This window comes from Schistocerca cancellata, chromosome 1 (assembly GCF_023864275.1).
Source record: "Schistocerca cancellata isolate TAMUIC-IGC-003103 chromosome 1, iqSchCanc2.1, whole genome shotgun sequence".
Lineage (NCBI taxonomy): Eukaryota > Metazoa > Arthropoda > Insecta > Orthoptera > Acrididae > Schistocerca > Schistocerca cancellata.
Window position 1 is genome coordinate 1,242,553,554 of NC_064626.1, and position 24,800 is coordinate 1,242,578,353.

General features: G+C 43.4%; 1 protein-coding gene across 2 annotated transcripts in view; it reads right to left on the reverse strand.

Annotated features, from left to right (window-relative positions):
- LOC126094780 (scoloptoxin SSD14-like) overlaps positions 1-24,566 on the reverse strand; it is a 108,224-nt gene extending 83,658 nt beyond the window's left edge. Inside the window, exon 1 of one of the 2 annotated variants that reach the window (XM_049909341.1) lies at positions 24,457-24,566. The gene's annotated coding sequence lies outside the window, so the exon portion shown is untranslated. The remainder of the gene's footprint in view (positions 1-24,456) is intronic. The other variant, XM_049909349.1, reaches the window with a different exon arrangement.
- Between the last annotated feature and the right edge of the window lie 234 nt (positions 24,567-24,800).

Genomic DNA, 24,800 nt, shown 5'->3' on the forward strand with positions numbered 1-24,800 from the left:
ACATCCATGCCCGAGGCAGGATTCGAACCTGCGATCGTTGCGGTCGTGCGGTTCCAGACTGTAGCGCCTTTAACCGCTCGGCCACTCCGGCCGGCACAGAACCTGGATTCATCCGAAAAAAATGACGTTTTGCCATTCGTGCACCCAGGTTCGTGATTGAGTACACCATCACAGGCGCTCCTGTGTGTGATGCAGCGTCAAGGGTAACCGCAGCCGTGGTCTCCGAGCTGATAGTCCACGCTGCTGCAAACGTCGTCGAACTGTTAGTGCAGATGGTTGTTGTCTTGCAAACGTCCCCATCTGTTGACTCAGGGATCGAGACGTGGCTGGACGATCCGTTACAGCCTTGCGGATAAGATGCCTGTCATCTCGACTGCTACTGATACGAGGCCGTTGGGATCCAGCACAGCGTTCCGTATTATCCTCCTGAACCCTCCGATTGCATATTCTGCTAACAGTCAGTGGATCTCGACCAACGCGAGCAGCAGTGTCGCGATACGATAAACCGCAATCGCGATAGGCTACAATCCGGCCTTTATCAAAGTCGGAAACGTAATGGTACGCATTTCTCCTCCTTACACGAGGCACCACAACAACGTTTCACCAGGCAACGCCGGTAAACTACTGTTTGTGAATGTGAAATCGGTTGGAAACTTTCCTTATGTCAGCACGTTGTAGGTGTCGCCACCGACGCCAACCTTGTGTGAATGCTCTGGAAATGTAATCGTTTGCATATCACAGTATCTTCTTCCTGTCAGTTAAATTTCGCGTCTGTAGCACGTCATCTTCGTGGTGTAGCAATTTTAATGGCCAGTAGTGTAGGTTAATGCAGGTGAGTAGGAACGTCATCTACATCTACATCTTCGCACATACCTCCAAACCACCGTGCGGTGCACGGCGGAGGATACCTTGTACCACTATAAGTCACCTCCTCTCCTGTTCCACTCGCAAGCAGAGTAAGGGAAGAACGAATCTCTGAAAGCATCAGTACGATCCCTAATTCCCTTTGTCTTATCTTCGTGATCCTTATGCGAAATATACGTTGACGGCTGTACAATCGTTCTGCAGTCAGACTCAAACGCTGGTTGTCTAAATCTGCGCAATAGTGCCTTGCGGAGAGAGCTTCGTCTTCCCTCCAGGGAATCCCACTTGTGTTCACGCAGCATCTCCGTAACACCTGTGCGCTGCCCGAGCCTATAATTACCACTGAGTTGTTTCAATGTCTTCTTTTAATCCGACCTCATGGAAATCCCATATACTCGAATACTACTCAAGAATGAGTCGCGATAGCGTTCCATGCGCCATCTCCTACCGAACAGGTTACACTTTCTCAAAATTCTCCCAATAATCATACAATGAAGGCTTTCACGACCGAATGTTTCAGCTGCCGAGAATTCTTCCGGGTTATATGGCCGTGGTCCACGGAATTCTTCTATCCCTGACGTTTCGTCCAAAGCTACGTTGGACATCTTCGGAGGTGCTACCGGTTGTGCTGAGCCTTGCCGACTGACGAGTCGGACGTCGCAGAACAGCCTAAATACCGTGAAAAGTGGGCGTGGTCTGGATTTCATGCGACAGCAGAGATAAGCCTTGTCAAGGACAAAATATAACTATCGATCATAGTACATCAAAGATAAAAACTTCTCATAGATTCTGTAGCGCCACTGCCCATATATCGCTGAGTTTCATGGCGTCTTCTTTTCTGTTAAAATTATCTCCATGTTTACATATTTCGATGGCTTCTCTATATAGCGGCGGATAATAGTTCGTCATAGTACATAAAACTTTAGTTTCCGAACATTTCACTATGTGGTCACCCGACTGCAGAGAATGTTCCGCTGTGGCTGACTTGTCTGCTTTCCTAGTCGACAAAGACTTCAACCGCATATTCACACCTCTCTTTGTAGTTGCTATTTTTGAGCCGGAATACCTGGACGCCGAGTTAAAACATCTCAAGCTGGCTTTTGAGAAGAATGGGTACTCTAGTAAGGAAATAAATAGAGTTTTACGACCGAATAAAAGGAGGCCTAAGGACAACGATAGGACACAGCAATGGAAGAACACGATTTCTCTACCCTTCATCAAAAAAGTAACGGATTAAATCGGCAAGATTTTAAGGAAACTTAACGTTCCACCGATTTTCAGGCCAACTAAGAAAATAGGCCAAGCACTTCGTTCCATTAAGGATAAACGTCATAAACTTCCCCCTCTGTCTAAAAGTGGTGTATATAAGATTCTGTGTACATGTGGTAGGGTCTACACTGGAACTAGAAACAGAAGTGTGAATACACGGTTGAAGAAACATAAAAGTCTTTGCCTACTAGGGAAAACAGACAAGTCAGCAGAACATACTCTGCAGTCGGGTGATCACGAAGTGAAATTTTCGGAAACTGAAGTTTTTATGTACTATGACGAACTATTGTCCACGGCTATATAGATAAGTCATCGAAATATATAAACAGATATTAACAGAAAAGAAGAATCTATGAAACTCAGCGATATATGGACAGTGGCGCTACAGAATCGATGAGAAGTTTTTATCTTTGACGTACTACGATCAATAGTTATATTTTATCCTTGACAAGGTTTATCTCTGCTATCGCGTGAAATCCAGACCACGCCCACTTTCCACGGTATTTAGGCCGTTCTTCGACGTCAGACTCGTCAGTCGGCAAGACTCAGCACAACCAGGAGCACCTCCGAAGATGTCCAACGTAGCTTTGGACGAAACGTCAGGGATAGAAGAGTTCCATGGACCACGCCCATATTCTCCCAATAAATCGAAATCGAGTATTCGCCTTCCCTACTACAAGTCTGACGTGGTTATCCCATTTCACAACGCTTTGCAGCGTTACGCCTAGGTATTTAGTCGAAGTGACAGTGTCAAGCTGCACCCACTTACAACACTGTTTGTCCTACTCAACCGCATTAACTCAAATTCTTCTACATTTAGAGCAAGCTGCCATTCATCACACCAACTATAAATTTTGTCTAATTCATTTTCTACATTCCTACTGTCACTCAAAGACGATATCTTCCCGTAATCACAGTGTCATCAGGAAACAGCTGTAATTGCTGCTCACCATGTCCGTCAGGTAATTTGTGAATACCGAAAATAAAACCCTCCTGTCACACTTCCCTGCAGCACTAATGACGATACCCTTCTCTCTGACGAACACTTGCCGTTAAGAACCACTTACTGGGTTCTATTACTTAAAAGGTCAGCCGGCCGCGGTGGTCTAGCGGTTCTAGGCGCTCAGTCCGGAACCGCGCGACTGCTACGGTCGCAGGTTCGAATCCTGCCTCGGGCATGGATGTGTGTGATGTCCTTAGGTTAGTTAGGTTTAAGTAGTTCTAAGTTCTAGGGGACTGATGACCACAGATGTTAAGTTCCATAGTGCTCAGAGCCAGCCACTTAAGAGGTCCTCAGCCCGCCCTGTTAGCCATGCGGTCTAACGCACTGCTTTCCGGGTGGGAAGGCGTACCGGTCCCTGGTACAAATCCGCCCGTCGGATTAGTGTCGAGGTCCGGTGTGCCAGCCAGTCTGTTGATGGCCTTTAAGGGGCTCCGGAAAAGCTCAAAATCATGAAAAGTTCAATTTTTACTTTTTTGCGTTTTCTGAATCTGCAGACTATTACCTTTTAATAGATATATAATTTATTCAATTCCGAAGACTACAACTATTTTTAAATTTTTTTTGAAATGTGTTCTACATGGGCGTGACCCACTGTGGCGCTGTTAAACTGCTGTCATATGGTGTTATTATTAACCAATTATTATTAATAATAATAATAATAACTGAACTGTTGAAAAAGTGTATTCACGGAAAAACTCAAAACCCCAATGAAAGTGTAAATAGTGTTATATGGTCGAGAATCCCCAAGACTGTATTTGCTGGAATAGAAACACTTCACTTTGGTGTGTATGATGCTGTTGCGACTTTCAATGATGGCAACATTGTAAGGTGCAAGGTATTTAGAAATATGGGAATGAAGATAGGTTCTAACATGGTACGAGCGATGCTTGCTTTAGACAAGGAACGCCTTCGGGCTGCAGACAGGGCTGTAAAGAGTCTAGAAATACAAGCAAGAGTAAACAGGAGGAGGAACAAGAGGAAGCTGGAGGAGGAGTTTGCAGAGGATGAAGATAATCCATCCTATGGACCTGGAATGCACTAAAAAGTTAATCCAATCTTTGTCGCTCGATTCTTCTCATACTAATTACATGTTTTCTAAGGATCTTCCAAACATATTTGTTTCAAACTTTCAGTAAATGTTACACATACCTTCTGCATCATTTAACACAGCCTTTTTCCAAAAAACTGTATATTTTTGAATATATAAATAAAAAATTGCAAAAAAATGTTGTGAATTTTCATTACAATTGAAAAAATATCATCTTTAATAACTGAACTAAAATTTTGTAAAATCCCTGTGTTAAGTTGTAGCCCATATTCCAATAAATAATCTGTAAAAAGTTCAACTTCCTACGTCAAATACTTTGTGAGGAAAGATGTAATTTATAAGCGTTATTTTAACATTGCAAGTATAGGGCGTTCCGGAGCCCCTTAAGGCGGTTTTCCATCTGCCTCGGCGAACGTGGGCTGGTTCCTCTTATCCCGCCTCAGTTACACCATGTCGGCGATGGCTGCGCAAACACTTTCTCCACATACGCGTACACCATAATTACCACGCGAACGTTGGGGTCACACTCGTCTGGTGTGAGACGTTCCTGGGGGCCGAACCGCACAATAACCCTGGTTTCGGTGTGGGGTGTTGATGGGGTGAGTGGACCGCTGTGGCCTGTTGTCACAGACAACTCTGTGCTGTTGTGTACCACTACGGGCTTCTGCGGGGACGAAGCCTCTCTGGCGTTTCTAGGTCCCCAGTTTCATACAATACAATACAATACAATGCAAACGGTCCTCGAGCCGGTCGCTACGATCGGAGGTTCGAATCCTGCCTCGGGCATGGATGTGTGTGATGTCCTTAGGCTAGTAAGGTTTAAGTAGTTTCAAGTTCTAGGGGACTGATGACCTCAGAAGTTGAGTCTCATAGTGCTCAGAGCCATTTGAACCATTTTGAACCTTTAATTTTGCGGGTTAGTTACTTCACTTTTCTTACATACAGGAGTCTTCTGCGCGTTATTTCTTTCGGTTGGGACTTTGTGCTGGGGGAGAGATTACGATAACAGCGAGATAAATAAGGGCCCAATGACGCATAGTACCGTCTGTATAACCGAATTGGGATTCCATCTAGAACTGGTGGCTTACTTTTTAACTCTTTCAGTTGCTTCTCTACGCCAGGGATGCCAATTTCTATGTACTCCTTGCGGGAGTATGTACGACCGTCTGACGACGGTATTTTGTTCGATACTTTTACGTGAATTATTTCTTAAAAGTGAAATTTAAAACTTCAGCTTTTCTTCTGCTGTCTTCTATTCCACCCTAACTAACCGAAATGTGACTGGATGGCGGCGTTCGACTCGTTTAGTGATTTTACGTGTGACCAAAATTTTTTTCCGGTTTTCGGCAAGATGTTTTGCTAAGGAATGATGGTGGAAGTTGTATGCTTCGCGCCCTGTTTTCTTTACGGACAACGAATTTCTGATAAGTTTCGCCTGTCAACATTTCCGCGTTGTTTTTTGAACCGAGAGTGCAAAAATCTCTGTTTCCTCAGCATTTTGCGAATGTGATTATTAAACCACGGAGGGTCTTTCCATCCTTAATCCACTTACTTGACACATACCTCTCCAGAGCGCGATTTACAACCAGTTTGTTCTTTGCCCATAATACCCTTTTGCCCGTTATACTGGACATAAATGATGTCCATTCTTTGTCTAAGTGGGATGATAACAGTTGCTTATCTGCTTTTTCTGGTATAAACATTCTCATGACTTCCTTGATGGATTTAGTAACTTTAGTAAAAATCGCCTTCCACATACGAGGTCCTTTCAAAAAATTCGAGAACATTCGTAATTTCGCACCAATGGTGGGTTGGAGCGAAATGCGGTTGGCATCCCTGCACACGCCTCCGTTTAATGTTCAACAGTCGGTAGTTTCATTGCGTTATGTCTGTTAATTATTGTTCAGTGCTGTATTGAGTAGAACGTTCTCGCGCGCAGTTTGCGAATTTCGAGATGGCAGAGTTAGAGAAGCAATTTGTCTGCATTAAATTTTCCGTGATATCCGAGAAACCCTTTACATAGACACTCCAAATGATGACCGAGCAAGGTGGCGCAGTGGTTACCACACTGGACTCACATTTGGGAGGACAACGGTTCAAACCCGCGTACGCCCATCCTGATTTAGGTTTTCTGTGATTTCCCTAAATCGCTTCAGGCAGATGCCGGGATGGTTCCTTTGAAAGGGCACGTCCGATTTCCTTCTCCATCGTTCCCTAATCCAATGAGATCGATGACCTCGCTGTTTGGTCCCCTCCCCCTAAATTAACCAATCAATCAACGAACCAACCAACGAAATTACACAGAAAGTCTACAGTGATGAGTGCTTCAGCCGTACTCAGTATTACGAATGGTTCACAAGGTTTAAAAATGGCCGGACGGAAGTTAAAAATGACCCTCGTTCAGGACGCCCTTCGAAGTCTACCGATGACGCTCATGTCAGGAAACATCAACGAAACTGAGCGGATCAATCGAAGATTGACTGTCCGAGGGATTGAAGAAGAATGTAACAGATCAGTTGGGCCATTTCATGAAATCCTGACACAGCATCTTGGAATGTACCCGTTGAAGCAAAGTTCGTCCCACGGCTCATGAGTCAAGACCAGAAAGACCTTCGCCTCGCAGTCTGTGAAGAGCTTTTGGATCGCGCAAAAGAACACGAAATGCTCCTCAAGTGAACCATGATTGGTGATGAGCCATGGAAGCGTAACTGGTGATGAGCCATGATGTTGAAACCAAGGTTCAATCTTCACAATGGCTCGAGAAATGTTCTCCAAGATACAAAAAAAAAAAAAAAAAAAAAAAAAAAAAAAAAAAAAAAAAAAAAAAAAACTCGCCTGGTCAAATGTCAAAGCCATGTTAATAGTTTTCTTTGACAAACTGTTAATCGATGGTACTATTGGGCCATGTTGCGACGCCTGTGGGAAAATGTGAAAAGGAAACGGTCGGAAATGTGGAGAGACAATTCGTGGCTCTTGAATCACGATAATGAACCCGTACATTCATCCCTGTTGGTGCATGATTATTTGGAAAAAATAGAAATCACTGTACTGCCTCATCTTCCGTACTCTCCAGACTTGGCCCCTGCGGACTTCTTTTCTTTCCAAAGTCGAAAACCCCATTGAAAGGACGCAGTTTTGCAACGGTGGACGAGATAAAAGAAAATTCGAAGACGAAGCTCCTCGTGATCCAGCAAGAGGCGTACCAAGACTGCCTCCGGAAATGGAAACAGCGTTGGGAGCGGTGTATCAATTGTGGAGGAGAGTATTTCGAAGGAGACTATGCACAATAAATAAAAATGTTGCCCTCCCAGGGGACACCGCCTTATAGTAGGCACCTTCAGTGCCGGGCGGGAGGGTTTGCATGCTCCAATGAAGCCGAGAACTGTGCCGGCCGTAACGTAGCTACTGGCAGGGTCACCCAAGCCGGATTGGTCTCGACGGAGGAGATAGACGAAGTGTGTCCTGCAACATAGGGCATGGGGGGCTCTATAGGCGTAGGGAAGCCAACCCTCCTAGGGGGGTTAACCCTAGAAAAATCCATGTCCTCCAAGATGGGGGTTGGGCGTGAGGCTAACAACTTCACCCCGGAAAAAAGAGCTTGTTACGGAACCAAAGGACAAAGAAAGCCGGATGGATGTAACAGATAAACGGCCTTGGCAACGGAAACGGCATAGGAATTGGTATTTAGCGACATGAAATCTGAGAAAACTGAACAAGCATGGAGGACTACAGTAAAAGGAAATGAAGAAATATAATGTGACGATGGAAGCAGTACAAGAAGTGAAATGGAAAGGAAGTGGAATATTAGCATCTGAGATACACACATGAAAGGTCTCTGTTGGATTCCTTTCATGTTTAATTTCTTAAATCTGTTGCCATTTATGGAATAAATTCCTCTTCTAAATGTACTGTGGCGTTTCTGACTATCTGGGAGGAGACTGAGCAGTGGAACGTGTTACTTTTACACATAAACAAGAACGATCTGTCACACTACTACACTTTAAAGCACAGTTTATATGTAATTCTTATATGTAATTCATGTCACACAGTCTCATACGGAACCTACATCCGCTTTCTTTTATATACTGTATATGATAAGATACTGTCATCCCCCTTCCCTTTTGTGTGAGAGGATGAATGAGCATATGTATTTCTAGTTGCATGCTTGAGGGTAGCAGACAAGGCTGTCAGCTAGAGAACAGTAGGACCAACGTCGGAACAGGTAGCTACGCTTCCTAAAAGCAAAGAGGTTTCTATCCTTAGTATGGTCCTGTCCGTCCGTTGTCATGTTGGTATAGGAAGCTGCCCCTCTGGCCACTTCCGCTGGTCTTTGTGAGCCACCCTGAGGAAGCACGCTGGGCAGTAGGGCAGTTGCAGTGTGGCCGTGGCGAGCGTCTGAAGTGGTAAGATCTCCGGCTAAGCGCGTGTCTGTTAAGTCCGTAGGACAATGGATTTCTTAAGTTCAGCCTAACTGAAAATTTAATCACCTTTATTTCGGGTTTAGGTCTAAAATATCCGATGTTATCTTAAATTGCAGCGCAATATAATTCTCATGTGAAGTTCAGATTATTTGCCGATAGTTGCTTTGTTACTACTTTGTGAGTAAAGTGGAACTACGTGTTGATCAGTAACTCTAACTAAGATCAATCTTAAATGCGAATGCTTGTGTGATTATAACGTCTCGTCTTGACTATATTTTCAATATAGCAACTTTTCTTTATGTTCAGCCCACATGGGGTGTACTTTGCGAGACCACTACCACGTGCTTATATAACTGTTTGACCCATCAGGTTAATAGTAAGACGTTAGTAACCAATTCAAGGTTTTTCTTTTGTCAATTGCTTTTCGATCTAATTTATTTTAATTATCAAAATTATTGTGGAGTTGTACGCTTTGTGTAAACCAAGTTGACCACGTGAAGCATGTGGTGTAATCATCAAAGTAGCCCTCAGCTATTCTTTCTGCGAAGATTTCACAAAGAGTTAATATGAATTTAGTATACCAGTGTGTGGTAATTACATGACGGACAGGATTGTGGTATGAACGTAATTTCTTTGGGTAAAAACTGAATCTGTTGGTTGTGGTTAATTTCTTCTTGCTTATGTTTCAATGTTCTTCGTGTGTTATTTTATGAATGCAGTGTTGTATGCAGTCTCCCAATCTTGGCTCCATATTTTATGTGTTCCATAAGATTACAATCTCACATTTTTTCAATCGTAAATAAGGCACCAGCTCAGTTATAACTCACGTATAATATGCTGAAATTTCAATGAACAATCTTAAAATAAATTTCCAAATATAAACTGATTTCTTTCTTTTTATTTAAATTCTCCTTTTTATATATATTTATTACCGGTTTTGTATGACTATTAAAAGATCATCATTAATGTTAGTCTGCTTGGTAAACCTAGACTAAATATCTGATGAAACAGTTGCCCAGTAATCCACGGTTAACGTCCCCAGACAGATCACGGCTTTTAACCCACTTTCATTGTCAATTAGCACCGATTTCAGCATACAAAATTAAAGTTACAACATTACACACACTGTTTTTCAGTATGATGGTACCATGCAGGCATAGAGGCCCTCCCAGTAAGGTGGCGTAAGATCGTCGCGTTGTACAGAGATTACGTTGTAAAATAGGGATAAGTAGCCAAAAGAGTGAGTAATAATGAGTAATAACACGGTGTATTGGAATCCTGAATAACGCCAACCTGCTTTCAGAAAAAAAAAGTGTTGCGTTATTGAGCGCTTTCGTAGTTCTGTTACCATTAGCAGCTCCCCCCTCGCCACTATTGCATTAGCGAATGGTGCTCAGGAAGAGTGGCTGTCGATAAACATCCGTATTACCTCGGCTCTCTCGGACTTTCTTGTTGTGGTCATTTCGCGAGATGTATGTGGGAGTAAATAATATCCTGCCCGACTCTTTCTCGTAACGTAAGCTCTCTGAATTTCAACAGTAAACCTCGGAGTGACACACAACACCTGTAACTGGAGTTTGATGTCTCCGCAGTGCTCTCGCTTTTACTAATCGATCCCACAAACAGACGTGCCGCTCTTCGGTTAGATCTTCAATAACTCTTCCATTACAAAAAAACTTGTAAAGATCCCAGACAAAGAGCAATACTCGACGATCTGTCTTACAAGAATTACGTAAGGTTCTTCTTTCGTGGATGAATCAGGTTTGATTTTCTTTGAATGAATCTCAGCGTGGCTTTCGTCTCTGCTGCAGTTAGTTTTGTGTGGCAGTTCCAGTTCAGGTCGATCTGGACGCTTACTCCGAGGTTCTACATCTACATGTACATATGTACACCGGAAGTCACCGCACGGTGCGTAGCGGAGGGTATTCTGTACCACTACTGCAAAACGATTTAGAAAAGATGTCAGAATGGTGCGAAAATTGGCAGTTGGTCCTAAATAAGGAAAAGTGTGAGGTCAGCCACATGAGTGCTAAAAGGAACTCGTTAAACTTCGGTTACACGATAAATCGGTCTAATCTAAAAGCCGTAAATTCAACTAAATACCTAGGTATTACAATTACGAACAACTTAAATTGGAAGGAACACATAGAAAATGTTGTGGGGAAGGCTAACCAAAGACTGCGTTTTATTGGCAGGACACTTAGAAAATGTAACAGACCTACTAAGGAGACTGCCTACACTACGCTTTTAGAACACTGCTGCACAGTGTGGGATCCTTACCACGTAGGACTGACGGAGTACATCGAAAAAGTTCAAAGAAGGGCAACACGTTTTGTATTGTCGCGAAATACGGGAGAGAGCGTCACAGAAATGATACAGGATTTGGGCTGGACACAATTAAAAGAAAGGCGTTTTTCGTTGCGACGGAGTCTTCTCACGAAATTCCAATCGCCAACTTTCTCCTCCGAATGCGAAAATATTTTGTTGACACCAGCCTACATAGGGAGGAACGATCACCACGATAAAATAAGGGAAATCAGATCTCGTACTGAAAGATATAGGTTCTCATTCTTTCCGTGCGCTATACGACATTGGAATAATAGAGAATTGTGAAGGTGGTTCGATGAACCCTCTGCCAGGCACTTAGATGTGATTTTCAGAGTATCCATGTAGATGTAGATGTAGTCGTTTCCTTTCCTGTTCCACTCGGATGTACAGCGAGGGAAAAACGACTATTTATGTCCCTCCATACGAGCCTTAATTTCTCGTATCTTATCTTCGTGGTCCTTAAGCGAAATGTATTTTGTCCGCAGTAGATTCGTTCTGGTGTCAGCTGCAAATGCCCGTTGTCTAAATTTTCTCAATAGTTATCCTCCAAAAGAACGTCGCCTTCCCTCCAGGGATTCCCATTTGAGGTCCCGAAGCATCTCGACAACGCTTAAGTGTTGTTCGAATGTACCGGTAACAAATCTGGCTGCCTGCCTCTGCAATGCCTCGATGTCTTCGTTTAATACGACCTGGTATGAAGACCCAAACACTCGAGCAGTTCTGAAGAATAGATCGTACCAACGTCCTATAAGCGGGGTCGCCTTTACAGTCCGGAACCGCGGGACTGCTACGGTCGCAGGTTCGAATCCTGCCTCGGGCATGGGTGTGTGTGATGTCCTTAGGTTAGTTAGGTTTAAGTAGTTCTAAGTTCTAGGGGACTTATGACCTAAGATGTTGAGTCCCATAGTGCTCAGAGCCATTTGATCCATTTTTTTTCTCCTTTACAGATGAACTACACTTCCCAAAAATTATCCCAATAAACTGAAGTCGACCAGTCGCCTTCCCTACCACAATCTTCGCATGCTCGTTCCAGTACCTATCGCTTTGCAACGTTATGCCCAGACATTCAATCGATATGACTGTGTCAGGCACGACGCTACAGATGCTGTATCCGAACATTAAGGGTCTGTTTTTCCTGCTTATCCGCATTAACTTAAACTTTTCTACATTTAGAGTGAGCTGCCATTCATCACATGAACTAGAAATTTTGTCTAAGTCATCTTGTATCAGCCTGCAGCCACTGATCTTCGACACCTTCCTGCACAACAAAAGTCGGCCGGAGTGGCCGAGTGGTTCTAGGCGCTTCAGTCTGGAACCACGGGACCGCTACAGTCGCAGGTTTGAATCCTGCCTCGGGCATGGATGTTTGTGATGTCCTTAGGCTAGTTAGGTTTAGGTACAGGGCTATTACAAATGATTGAAGCGATTTCATAAATTCACTGCAGCTCCATTCATTGACATATGGTCACGACACACTACAGATACGTAGAAAAACTCAAAGTTTTGTTCGGCTGAAGCCGCACTTCAGGTTTCTGCCGTCAGAGCGCTCGAGAGCGCAGTGAGACAAAATGGCGACAGGAGCCGAGAAAGCGTATGTCGTGCTTGAAATGCACTCACATCAGTCAGTCATAACTGTGCAACGACACTTCAGGACGAAGTTCAACAAAGATCCACCAACTGCTAACTCCATTCGGCGATGGTATGCGCAGTTTAAAGCCTCCGGATGCCTCTGTAAGGGGAAATCAACGGGTCGGCCTGTAGTGAGCAAAGAAACGGTTGAACGCGTGCAGGCAAGTTTCACGCGTAGCCCGCGGAAAATTGGCTCATGCCACAACTGGAGACCGACAGCGCCGACTTCATCTTTCAACAGGATGGTGCTCCACCGCACTTCCATCATGATGTTCGGCATTTCTTAAACAGGAGATTGGAAAACCGATGGATCGGTCGTGGTGGAGATCATGATCAGCAATTCATATCACGGCTTCCACGCTCTCCCGACTTAACCCCATGCGATTTCTTTCCGTGGGGTTATGTGAAAGATTCAGTGTTTAAACCTCCTCTACCAAGAAACGTGCCAGAACTGCGAGCTCGCATCAACGATGCTTTCGAACTCATTGATGGGGACATGCTGCGCCGAGTGTGGGAGGAACTTGATTATCGGCTTGATGTCTGCCGAATCACTAAAGGGGCACATATCGAACATTTGTGAATGCCTAAAAAAACTTTTTGAGTTTTTGTATGTGTGTGCAAAGCATTGTGAAAATATCTCAAATAATAAAGTTTTTGTAGAGCTGTGAAATCGCTTCAATCATTTGTAATAACCCTGTAGTTCTAAGTTCTAGGGGACTGATGACCTCAGATGTTCAGTCCCATAGTGCTCATAGCCATTTTTTTTTTTTTTTTTTTGCACAACAGAGCGTCATTAGCAAACAACCGCAGATTGCTACCCACCCTGTCCGCCAAATCAGTTATGTTTATAGAAAATAGCAGCGGTCCAATCACACTTTCCTGGGGCACTCGTGAAGATACCCGTCTCTCTGATGGACACTCGCCGTCGTAGGACAACTTATTAGGTTCTATTAGCAGCTCGTGGTCTTGCGGTGGCGTTCTCGCTTTCCGCACACGGGGGCCCGGGTTCGATTCCCGGCGGGGTCAAGGGATTTTCCCTGCCTCGAGATGACTGGGTGTTGTTGTGTTGTCTTCATCACAATCATTCATCCCCATTACGGTCGGAGGAAGGCAATAGCAAACCACCTCCGCTACGACCTTGCCTAGTCGCCTGCGCGGGTCTCCCGCATCGTTCCCTACACTCCTCAGAGTATGTGACCTGATCATCGTCACTTAAGAGGTCTTCGAGTCATTCGCATATCTGGGAACGAAGTCCGTATCCTCGGCTGTTCGTTAACCGTCTGCAGTGGGGTACCGTGTCAAGTGCTTTTCGCAAGTCTGGAAATGTGGAATCCACCTATTCCCCTTCATCCGTAGTTCACAGTATACCATGTGGGAAAAGGGCAAGCTGAGTTTCGCACGACCGATACTTTCGAAACTCATGCTGGTTCGTGGAGACAAGTTTTTCGGTCTCTAAGAAATTTGTTGCATTCGAACTCACAATATGTTCTACAATTCTGCAGCAAGCCGATTTTAAGGATATTGGCCTGTAATCTTTCGCGTCCTTTCTTTCACTCCTCTTATATCCAGGAGTCACCTGCGCTTTTCTTCTCCAGTCACTCTGCACTTCGCGTTGGGCGAGAGAGTCACGATAAATGCTAGCTACGTAGGGGGCCAGTGCCGTAGATTACTCACTGTAAAACCAAATTGGGATTCCATCCGGACCTGGCGACCTGTTTGGTTGTTACTGTTTCCAGTGGTTTATCGCCAGTAGCGTAATCGAGCAACAGTTGGAATCTTCTCCTATTTACACTACTGGCCATTAAAACTGCTACACCAAGAAGAAATGCAGATGATAAATGGGTATTCATTGGACAAATATATTATACTAGAACTGACATGTGATTACATTTTCGCGCAATTTGGGTGCATAGATCCTGAGAAATCAGTATCCAGAACATCCACCTCTGGCCGTAATAATGGCCTTGATACGCCTAGGCATTGAGTCAAACAGAGCTTGGATGGCGTGTACAGATACAGCTGCCCATGCAGCTTCAACACGATACCACAGTTCATCAGGAGTAGTGACTGGCGTATTGTGACGAGCCAGTTGCTCGGCCACCATTTGTAAGTAGGCTGTTTAGGTTCTTATATAGGTATATTCTTATATTGGTAACGCCACCGCCACGTAGCGCTCGGTATGAAAATCACTGGCTGTGCTGTGTGCAGTCTGTGACTGGTTGGCATTGGAATTTGCTATTGTAGTGTTGGGCAATTGGCTGTTAACAGCGTGTAACGTTGTGCAGTTGGAGGTGAGCCGCCAGCAGTGGTGGATGTGGGGAGAGAGATGGCGGAATTTTGAGAGCGGACGATCTGGACGTGTGTCCATCAGAAAGAGTAAATTTGTAATATTGGATATCATGGACTGATATATATATTATCACTTTTGAACACCATTAAGGTATATCCATTGTTTGTTCTCTATCAAAATCTTTCATTTGTTAACTATGCCCATCAGTAGTTAGTGCTTTCAGTAGTTTGAATCTTTTATTTAGCTGGCAGTAGTGGCGCTCGCTGTATTGTAGTAGTTCGAGTAACGAAGATTTTTGTGAGGTAACTGATTTGTGAGTGGTATAGTTTAACGTTAGTCAGGGCCATTCTTTTGTAGGGATTATTGAAAGTCAGACTGCGTGGCGCTAAAAATATTGTGTGTCAGTTTAGTGTTGATCAGAATAGGCAAAGAGCGAAATGTCTGAGTACCTTCAGTTCTGCTCAGCTGTTTAAAAATCAAATAATGTAAGAGGTTTATCAGCACAGTAATTCATTAATTTTTCAAAGGGGAAGTTTCATATGTCGACCCTCACTGGAATCTTCTGATTTTTTCTTGTAGTTTGTGTAATTAGTGTAGCTTTTGTTTATTGCTAGCGCGTAATTGTAGAGAGAATCTCCTTTGTAGTTGCAGTCTTTCATTGTTGTATAGTAAAACAGTTGTGGCATGCATGTAGATTTGCACCAAGTATTTCGCAGCTGCGCTTGCAATTAAGTAGATATTATTTTCAGTGCTATGTTAATGTGTTTTCTTATTTTTGCTCTTCAAATTGTGCTTTTCTGTGTTATCATGTGAAATACGTGATAATTATGGCGTGTGAAAAACGTAACACTAGGCTCCAAAGTAAACTGAGAAATATTAGTGACGACGAGCGTAGCTTATCAGCACCACTGCGTAATGAATTAACAGACATTCAAAGTAGTAATTTGGTAATTGTGCGTAGGGAAATGCAGAGGGCGGCAAATAATGGCGTAGACAGTAAAACAAATAGTGAACGGGGAAGCATTATCGATCGATCGGTCGGCCACAGCTCGCCTCAGGAATCCGAAATGACAGGACACAATCTTGCAAATACTCTAGATTCAGGTTTTGCGTCCTCGTCGTTTTCTCAAATAAGTCAAGACACATTTTCTGCTCATCAAAATGTGAATGTTGCCGGTGCAAATTCACTGCCGAAAAGCACTGAGGAACATGTTTCAGACACCAGTTCATTGTTATTACAGTTAATGCAACAAATGGGACAAAGGCTACAAAAGTTAGACACAACGCTTGAACAAAATCAGAAACAAATGGGACAAAATCTTCAAAAGTTAGACACATTGGAACAAAATCTTCAAAATTTAGACACAATGGAACAACACCAGAGACAAACACAGCAACAGTTAGACGCAATGGTACAAAATCTTCACACCACACTTGAACAAACATGTGAAGATTTAACTACTGAGTTACACAAAATCGAATCGAAATGTCAAAAAGTCTGTAATGACGTTGTTGTTGTTGTTGTGGTCTTCAATCCTGAGACTGGTTTGATGCAGCTCTCTATGCTAATCTATCCTGTGCAAGCTTCTTCATCTCCCAGTACCTACTGCAGCCTACATCCTTCTGAATCTGCTTAGTGTATTCATCTCTTGGTCTCCCTCTACGATTTTTACCCTCCACGCTGCCCTCCAATGCTAAATTTGTGATCCCTTGATGCCTCAGGACATGTCCTACCAACCGATCCCTTCTTCTAGTCAAGTGGTGCCACAAACTTCTCTTCTCCCCAATCCTATTCAATACCTCCTCATTAGTTACATGATCAACCCACCTAATCTTCAACATTCTTCTGTAGTACCACATTTCGAAAGCTTCTATTCTCTTCTTGTCCAAACTAGTTGTCGTCCTTGTTTCACTTCCATACATGGCTACACTCCATACGTATACTTTCAAAAATGACTTCCTGACACTTAAATCTATACTCGATGTTAACAAATTTCTCTTCTTCAGAAATGCTTTCCTTGCCATTTCCAGTCTACATTTTATATCCTCTCTACTTCGACCATCATCAGTTATTTTGCTCCCCAAATAGCAAAACTTCTTTACTACTTAAAGTGTCTCATTTCCTAATCTAATTCCCTCAGCATAACCCGACTTAATTCGACTCATTCCATTATCTTCGTTTTGCTTTTGTTGATGTTCATCTTATATCCTCCTTTCAAGACACTGTCCATTCCGTTCAGCTGCTCTTCCAAGTCCTTTGCTGTCTCTGACAGAATTACAATGTCATCGGCGAACCTCAAAGTTTTTATTTCTTCTCCATGGATTTTAATACCTGCTCCAAATTTTTCTTTTGTTTCCTTTACTGCTTGCTCAATATACAGATTGAATAACATCGGGGAGAGGCTACAACCCTGTCTCACTCCCTTCCCAACCACTGCTTCCCTTTCATGTCCCTCGACTCTTATAACTGCCATCTGGTTTCTGTACAAATTGTAAATAGCCTTTCGCTCCCTGTATTTTACCCCTGCCACCTTCAGAATTTGAAAGAGTGTGTTCCAGTCAACACTGTCAAAAGCTTTCTCTAAGTCTACAAATTCTAGAAACGTAGGTTTGCCTTTCCTTAATCTTTCTTCTAAGATAAGTCGTAAGGTCAGTATTGCCTCACGTGTTCCAACATTTCTACGGAATCCAAACTAATCTTCCCCGAGGTCGGCTTCTACCAGTTTTTCCATTGGTCTGTAAAGAATTCGTGTTAGTATTTTGCAGCTGTGACTTATTAAACTGATAGTTCGGTAGTTTTCACATCTGCCAACAGCTGCTTTCTTTGGGATTGGAATTATTATATTCTTCTTAAAGTCTGAGGGTATTTAGCCTGTCTCGTACATCTTGCTCACCAGATGGTAGAGTTTTGTCAGGACTGGCTCTCCCAAGGCCGTCAGTAGTTCTAATGGAATGTTGTCTACTCCCGGGGCCTTGTTTCGACTCAGGTCTTTCAGTGCTCTGTCAAACTCTTCACGCAATATCGTATCTCCCATTTCATCTTCATCTACATCCTCTCCCATTTCCATAATATTGTCCTCAAGTACATCGCCCTTGTATAGACCCTCTGCATACTCCTTCTACGTAAGAACACAAATTTGTGAGCATTTCCAACCTATTTTTTCGCGGCATGAAAATACATTACAGAATCACGAAGCAACCATAAAAGAACTGTCAACTATTGCTCATGAAAATCATGAGACCTTGCAAGCTAAAATTTACTCAGTTGCATCTAACGATTCGGTTATGCAACTTGCAAAAACTCAGGAAAACTTAAAGGACACAGTAGATACGATTTCAACACAAATGGACACTCTGAAACTTGGTTCAGAAAAACACACTGAGGAAATAAGTACACTATTGGAGAAAGTAGCCGAACTTTCAGATCAGTTCACTAACTTACCTACAAAGGTAGATGCTGATCTGAATGACACAAGACCTGTAGCCATCACTGACACAGAAGAGTATGAACAAATTAAGAAATTCAAACAAAATCAGAATCAAATTAATACGCAACACAAAAGAGAAATCCGGGAAGTACAAGATCAGTTGTCACAAGTAATACAAAATTTACATATTTCAGAGGACACTTGCGTTCCAACACGGGAAGAGGGACTTAGAAATACGGAAAAGCCGCAAAATAATAACACAGGGCATTTCGGAAACTATGAAAGAAATTGGCAAGGTGCACCGAATTTTGAGATGGAACCGCCAACACGACGCAACAATGACCGATATGTGGCTCGCCGACACGATGATTTTGACTATAAGCTGTTTATCACTACATGTAAATTCAAAACATTTAAGAATTCTGGCAACGACATTCATCCACAAGCGTGGCTCCATCAATTCTCTCATTGTTTTCCTCCCAACTGGTCTTTAGAGCACAGATTAGAATTTATGTGTGGCTACTTAGAGAATGAACCAGCTGTAAGAATGCGATCAGTCATTCACAGTTGTCCCAGTGAAGGAGAATTTTATCATGCCTTCCTCTCAGCATATTGGTCTCAAGCTACACAAGACCGAGTAAAACATAGCATCATAATGATGAAACATTTCGAACAATCTGAATTTTCCAGTCTTGTGAAATATTTTGAAGACATGTTGCACAAGAATCAGTACCTGTCAAACCCTTACAGCCCCTCACAACTCATTCGCATTTGCTTAATCAAATTTCCTGAACATTTGGCAGGACGTTGCAAAGACGACATTGAAGCTTTTCAGGGACTGTTACAAGAATTGGAAATTGACACTGACAATCGTGGAACGCGAAAACAGGAGCATAACAATTACAGGTCACATCCGTCACAATTCCGCGATGAAAGAAATAATAACTGGACACGACAAGGCTATTCTCACAACACAAATCGTGACCAAAACAGACACCACTCGTATGACAACCATTGGCAGAGTAACAGTTACAGAGAAAGAACGCACTTCCGTAGTAATGAATATGACAGAGATAACCATGGAAACAGACAATATGGGAACCAAAGCAACTATTATCAAGAGAGACAGAATAACTTTAGACGCAACAGTTCAGCGCGCAGTTACGATTCTGGGAGAAATTCTCCACCACATAACCGACAAGAAAGAAACTATAGGAACTACCGACATGACGACAGACGATATAATCCTAACGACAGACCTGAATTTCATCAGAACTGGCGGGATTCAAACAGGGCAGAGCCCTCTCGACAAGGTGAATTTATAGAAGTTAGACCTCCGAAACCCAATAACGACGCGCGCCAACAAAGAGACAATGACTCGCACCGCAGGCAGCCACATGAGCAGGCTGACTCAGACAAAAATAACATAGACGCTAACCTTGAGAAAAATTTTAGCATTCCTTACCAACGTACACAACAGATAATTGCTTTAAGTTGAAACTCTGTGCACTAGAAAGTGTTAAAGATTGCTCCACGTTTCACATGTAAAACCGTTTATTGAAAGATAATCAGCTTTTTAACTTAGTCTTTGTCATAAAACTTTTCACTTCACGTTACTAGTATGCTTTGTCAGACTTAGAAACTGTTAACATGCAACAATGTTTGAAGTTAAATATCCAGTCAAGAACCAAGAGAATGTATTTAGACAGTAATTGCGAATGCATTGTTATAGTAAACAAACGACACAGTGTTATTGTGTGTGTACATTCTTGCTTGTTAGTTGTACGATTACGTAACGACTATGAGGCTCACATTTGTAAGTAGGCTGTTTAGGTTCTTATATAGGTATATTCTTATATTGGTAACACCACCGCCACGTAGCGCTCGGTATGAAAATCACTGGCTGTGCTGTGTGCAGTCTGTGGCTGGTTGGCATTGGAATTTGCTATTGTAGTGTTGGGCAATTGGCTGTTAACAGTGCGTAGTGTTGCGCAGTTGGAGGTGAGCCGCCAGCAATGGTGGATGTGGGGAGAGAGATGGCGGAATTTTGAGAGCCGACGATCTGGACGTGTGTCCATCAGAAAGAGTAAATTTGTAATATTGTATATCATGGGCTGATATATATATTATGACTTTTGAACACTATTAAGGTATATACATTGTTTGTTCTCTATCAAAATCTTTCATTTGCTAACTATGCCCATCAGTAGTTAGTGCTTACAGTAGTTTGAATCTTTTATTTAGCTGGCAGTAGTGGCGCTCGCTGTATTGCAGTAGTTCGAGTAACGAAGATTTTTGTGAGGTAAGTGATTTGTGTAAGGTATAGTTTAATGTTAGTCAGGGCCATTCTTTTGTAGGGATTATTGAAAGTCAGACTGCGTGGCGCTAAAAATATTGTGTGTCAGTTTAGTGTTGATCAGAATAGGCAAAGAGCGAAATGTCTGAGTACCTTCAGTTCTGCTCAGCTGTTTGAAACTCAAATTATGTAAGAGGTTTATCAGCACAGTAATTCATTGATTTTTCAAAGGGGAAGTTTCACATTGACCAGACGTTTTCAGTTGGTGAGAGATCTGGAGAATGTGCTGGCCAGTGCAGCAGTCGAACATTTTCTCTATCCAGAAAGGCCTGTACAGGACCTGCAACATGCGGTCGTGCATTATCCTGCTGAAACGTAGGGTTTCACAGGGATCGAATGAAGCGTAGGCTGGCTCTGAGCACTATGGGACTCAACTGCTGTGGTCATAAGTCCCCTAGAACTTAGAACTACATAAACCTAACTAACCTAAGGACAGCACACAACACCCAGCCATCACGAGGCAGAGAAAATCCCTGACCCCGCCGGGAATCGAACCCGGGAACCCGGGCGTGGGAAGCGAGAACGCTACCGCACGACCACGAGATGCGGGCGAATGAAGGGTAGAGCCACGGGTCATAACACATCTGAAATGTAACGTCCACTGTTCAAAGTGCCGTGAATGCGAACAAGAGGTGACCGAGATGTGTAACCAATGGCACCCCATACCATCACGCTGGGTGATAACGCCAGAATGGCGATGACGAATACACGCTTCCAATGTGCATTCACCGCGATGTCGCCAAACACGGATGCGACCATAATGATGCTGTAAACAGAACGTGGATTCATCCGAAAAAGAAATGACGTTTTGCCATTCGTGTACCCAGGTTCTTCGCTGAGTACACCATCGCAGGCGCTCCTGTCTGTGATGCAGCGTCAAGGGTAACCGCAGCCATGGTCTCCGAGCTGACAGTCCACGCTGCTGCAAATGTCGTCGAACTGTTCGTGCAGATGGTTGTTGTCTTGCAAACGTCCCCATCTGTTGACTCAGGGATCGAGACGTGGCTGGACGATCCGTTACAGCCATGCGTATAAGATGCCTGTCATCTCGACTGCTAGTGATACGAGGCTGTTGGGATCCAGTACAGCGTTCCGCATTGCCGTCCTGAACCCACCGATTCCATATTCTGCTAACAGTCATTGGATCTCGGCCAACGCGAGCAGCAATGTCGCGATACGATAAACCGCAATCGCAATAGGCTACAATGCGGCCTTTAACAAAGTCGGAAACGTGATGGTACGCATTTCTCCTCCTTACACGAGGCATCAGAACAACATCTCACTAGGCAACGGCGGTCAACTGCTCTTTGTGTATGAGAAATCGGTTGGAAAATTTCCTAATGTCAGCACGTTGTAGGTGTCGCCACCGGCGCCAACCTTGTGTGAATGCTCTGAAAAGCTAATCATTTGCATATCACAGCATCTTCTTCCTGTCGGTTAAATTTCGCGTCTGTAGCACGTCATATTCTTGGTGTATAGCAATTTTAATGGCCAGTAGTGTATGAGCAGTAAGTTACATTCATTTACGTTCTGTAGCAATTGTCAACCTTCTGACGGCTCTCCTGCATTTCGTTTCACTCATTTAAGGTTGCACCTTTCCAACAGGCAACGGCATCGTTTGCGAACAGCTTCATGGAGTTTCCGACGCTTTCCACTGGATCAGTTATGTACACCATCAGATAAAAGGTATCCGGAGTCTCATTAGTGGACATTAATATGGCGTGTGTCTGCCCCTTGCCTTTACGATGGCTTGAAATCTGGCCGGGACGTTTCCAGTGAGGTATCTGAATATCTGCAGAGATATGACACCCCATTCTTCCGCACAGAAACGAAACCAAAGAAGGCAGTGATGCTTGGCGCTGGGCTCTGGAACTTAAGTCGACGTTCTAACTCATCCTAAAGGTGTTGCACTGGCTTCAGTTTGGCACTCTGTAGAGGCCAGTCCATTTCAGGAATGTTATTGTTCACAGAACATTGCATAATAAAAAAATGGTTCAAATGGCTCTGAGCACTATGGGACTCAACTGCTGAGGTCATCAGTCCCCTAGAACTTAGAACTACTTAAACCTAACTAATCTAAGGACATCACACACATCCATGCCCGAGGCAGGATTCGAACCTGCGACCGTAGCGGTCTCACGGTTCCACACTGTAGCGCCTAGAACCACACGGCCACTCCGGCCGGCCATTGCGTAATAGATGCTCCTTTATTACACAGTGCGTTGCCACATCTGATAAGAACAATCATCGCCTATGAAATGTTCCTCTGCTGTGTGCAGCACAGGAGACTGTAAGATGGGTTCATATTCTTCCACATTTAGCATTTTCTTAAGCACAGTAAAGGGAATACTTCTGTACCACAAGAATACTCAAATGCAGTACACTGTTTGTACTACGTATGATGGCAGCTGACATTGTAAGTAGGCTGTTTAGGTTTTTCTTATTGGTAACGCCACGTAGCGCTCTGTATGAAAATCACTGTCTGTGCTGTGTGCAGTCTGTGGCTAGTTTGCATTGTTGTCTGCCATTGTAGTGTTGGGCAGTTGGCTGTGAACACTGCGTAGCGTTGCGCAGTTGGAGGTGAGCCGCCAGCAGTGGTGGATGTGGGGAGAGAGATGGCGGAATTTTGAGAGCCGACGATCTGGACTGATATATATATTATCACTTTTTAACACTATTAAGGTAAATACATTGATTGTTTTCTATCAAAATCAATCATTTGCTAACTATGCCCATCAGTAGTTAGTGCTTTCAGTAGTTTGAATCTTTTATTTAGCTGGCAGTAGTGGCGCTCACTGTATTGCAGTAGTTCGAGTAATGAAGATTTTTGTGAGGTAAGTGATTTGTGAAACATATAGTTTAATGTTAGTCAGGGCCATTCTTTTGTAGGGATTTTTGAAAGTCAGATTGCGTTGCGCTAAAAATATTGTGTCAGTTTAGTGTTGATCAGAATAAGTAAAGAGAGTAATGCCTGAGTACGTTCAGTTTTGGTCAGCTGTTTGAAAATCAAGTAATGTAAGAGGTTTATCAGCACAGTAATTCATTAATTTTTCTAAGGGGACGTTCCAGCGTAGTCCAGGAATTCGTCCAACCCAAACTCATACATCGGATTGCCACAGCGTAGAGCATGATTCATGTCTGTAAATCACTTGTTTCCTGTCATCCACTGTTCAGTGGCCACGCTCTTTACATCACCACAAGCATCGCCTATAGTCTGGTAGTGAGCAGTATAAAAATTAGTGACATCGTAATATTTGGTATAACTTTTCTTTTTTTTTTTCTTTTCCAGATGATAGTTGGAATTCATACCCTGGCGGGTGCCACTTCGGCACTCTTGAGCATAAATTTTTATGACGTCATATATTTAGCCTTATTATATAATATATGGCATCGTCACATTTACTGAAGTTACTGAAATATCTCAAATCAAAGACAGTGAGTCACAAAATGTGTTAGACTCATAGTGGGAAACAGAATGACGTGAAAAATTTTCCCATCCCAGCAGCATGGACTGCATAAGCGGTGTTGAAAGTGATGTCTAAGATGAACTCACAATTTGATATAAGACACATTTACGTAAAATTTTGACTGGTACCACACCACAACGTGCGAAGATTGTAACATTAAACAACACTTCTCCGCAGAATCAGCGAGGAAAGGAATATGTTGAAAACATTAACTACAAGTAGGGACATTTGTTAAGACAACAAGACACAATTTCCATGGTACTTGAGGTAGCCTGAGATGGAGGGATTGGCACAGGAGAAGACACTGTGGAATGTCCCACCAAACCAGACATATCTCAGGAAAAAAAAAATACCTTTAATGAGAAAGCCGGTATACTCGCCGCAAACAGTGGAGATCGTGACGAAAGAGCGCCTGCAGTCCGGATAAAGCACGACACGAAGCGGAAAAAGTTCTGAACTGCGGCATATGTTCGCCAACTTGCGAATCCCTGGCAGTGTTAATCTACCGGCCAGGAGCAAACGTCAGCTGCTGATGGTCAGCGATAAGCCGCTAGCGAGCCAGCAGTGATAAGACTACTTAGCACAGCGCATCGTCGCACCGAACCATTAACACAGCATGTAGCAACACCGTGAACTGCAAGTCTTGGAAGGTCAGCGTACTCCGTGCTCTCCCGCTTTTGCATCGCTATATGGTGTC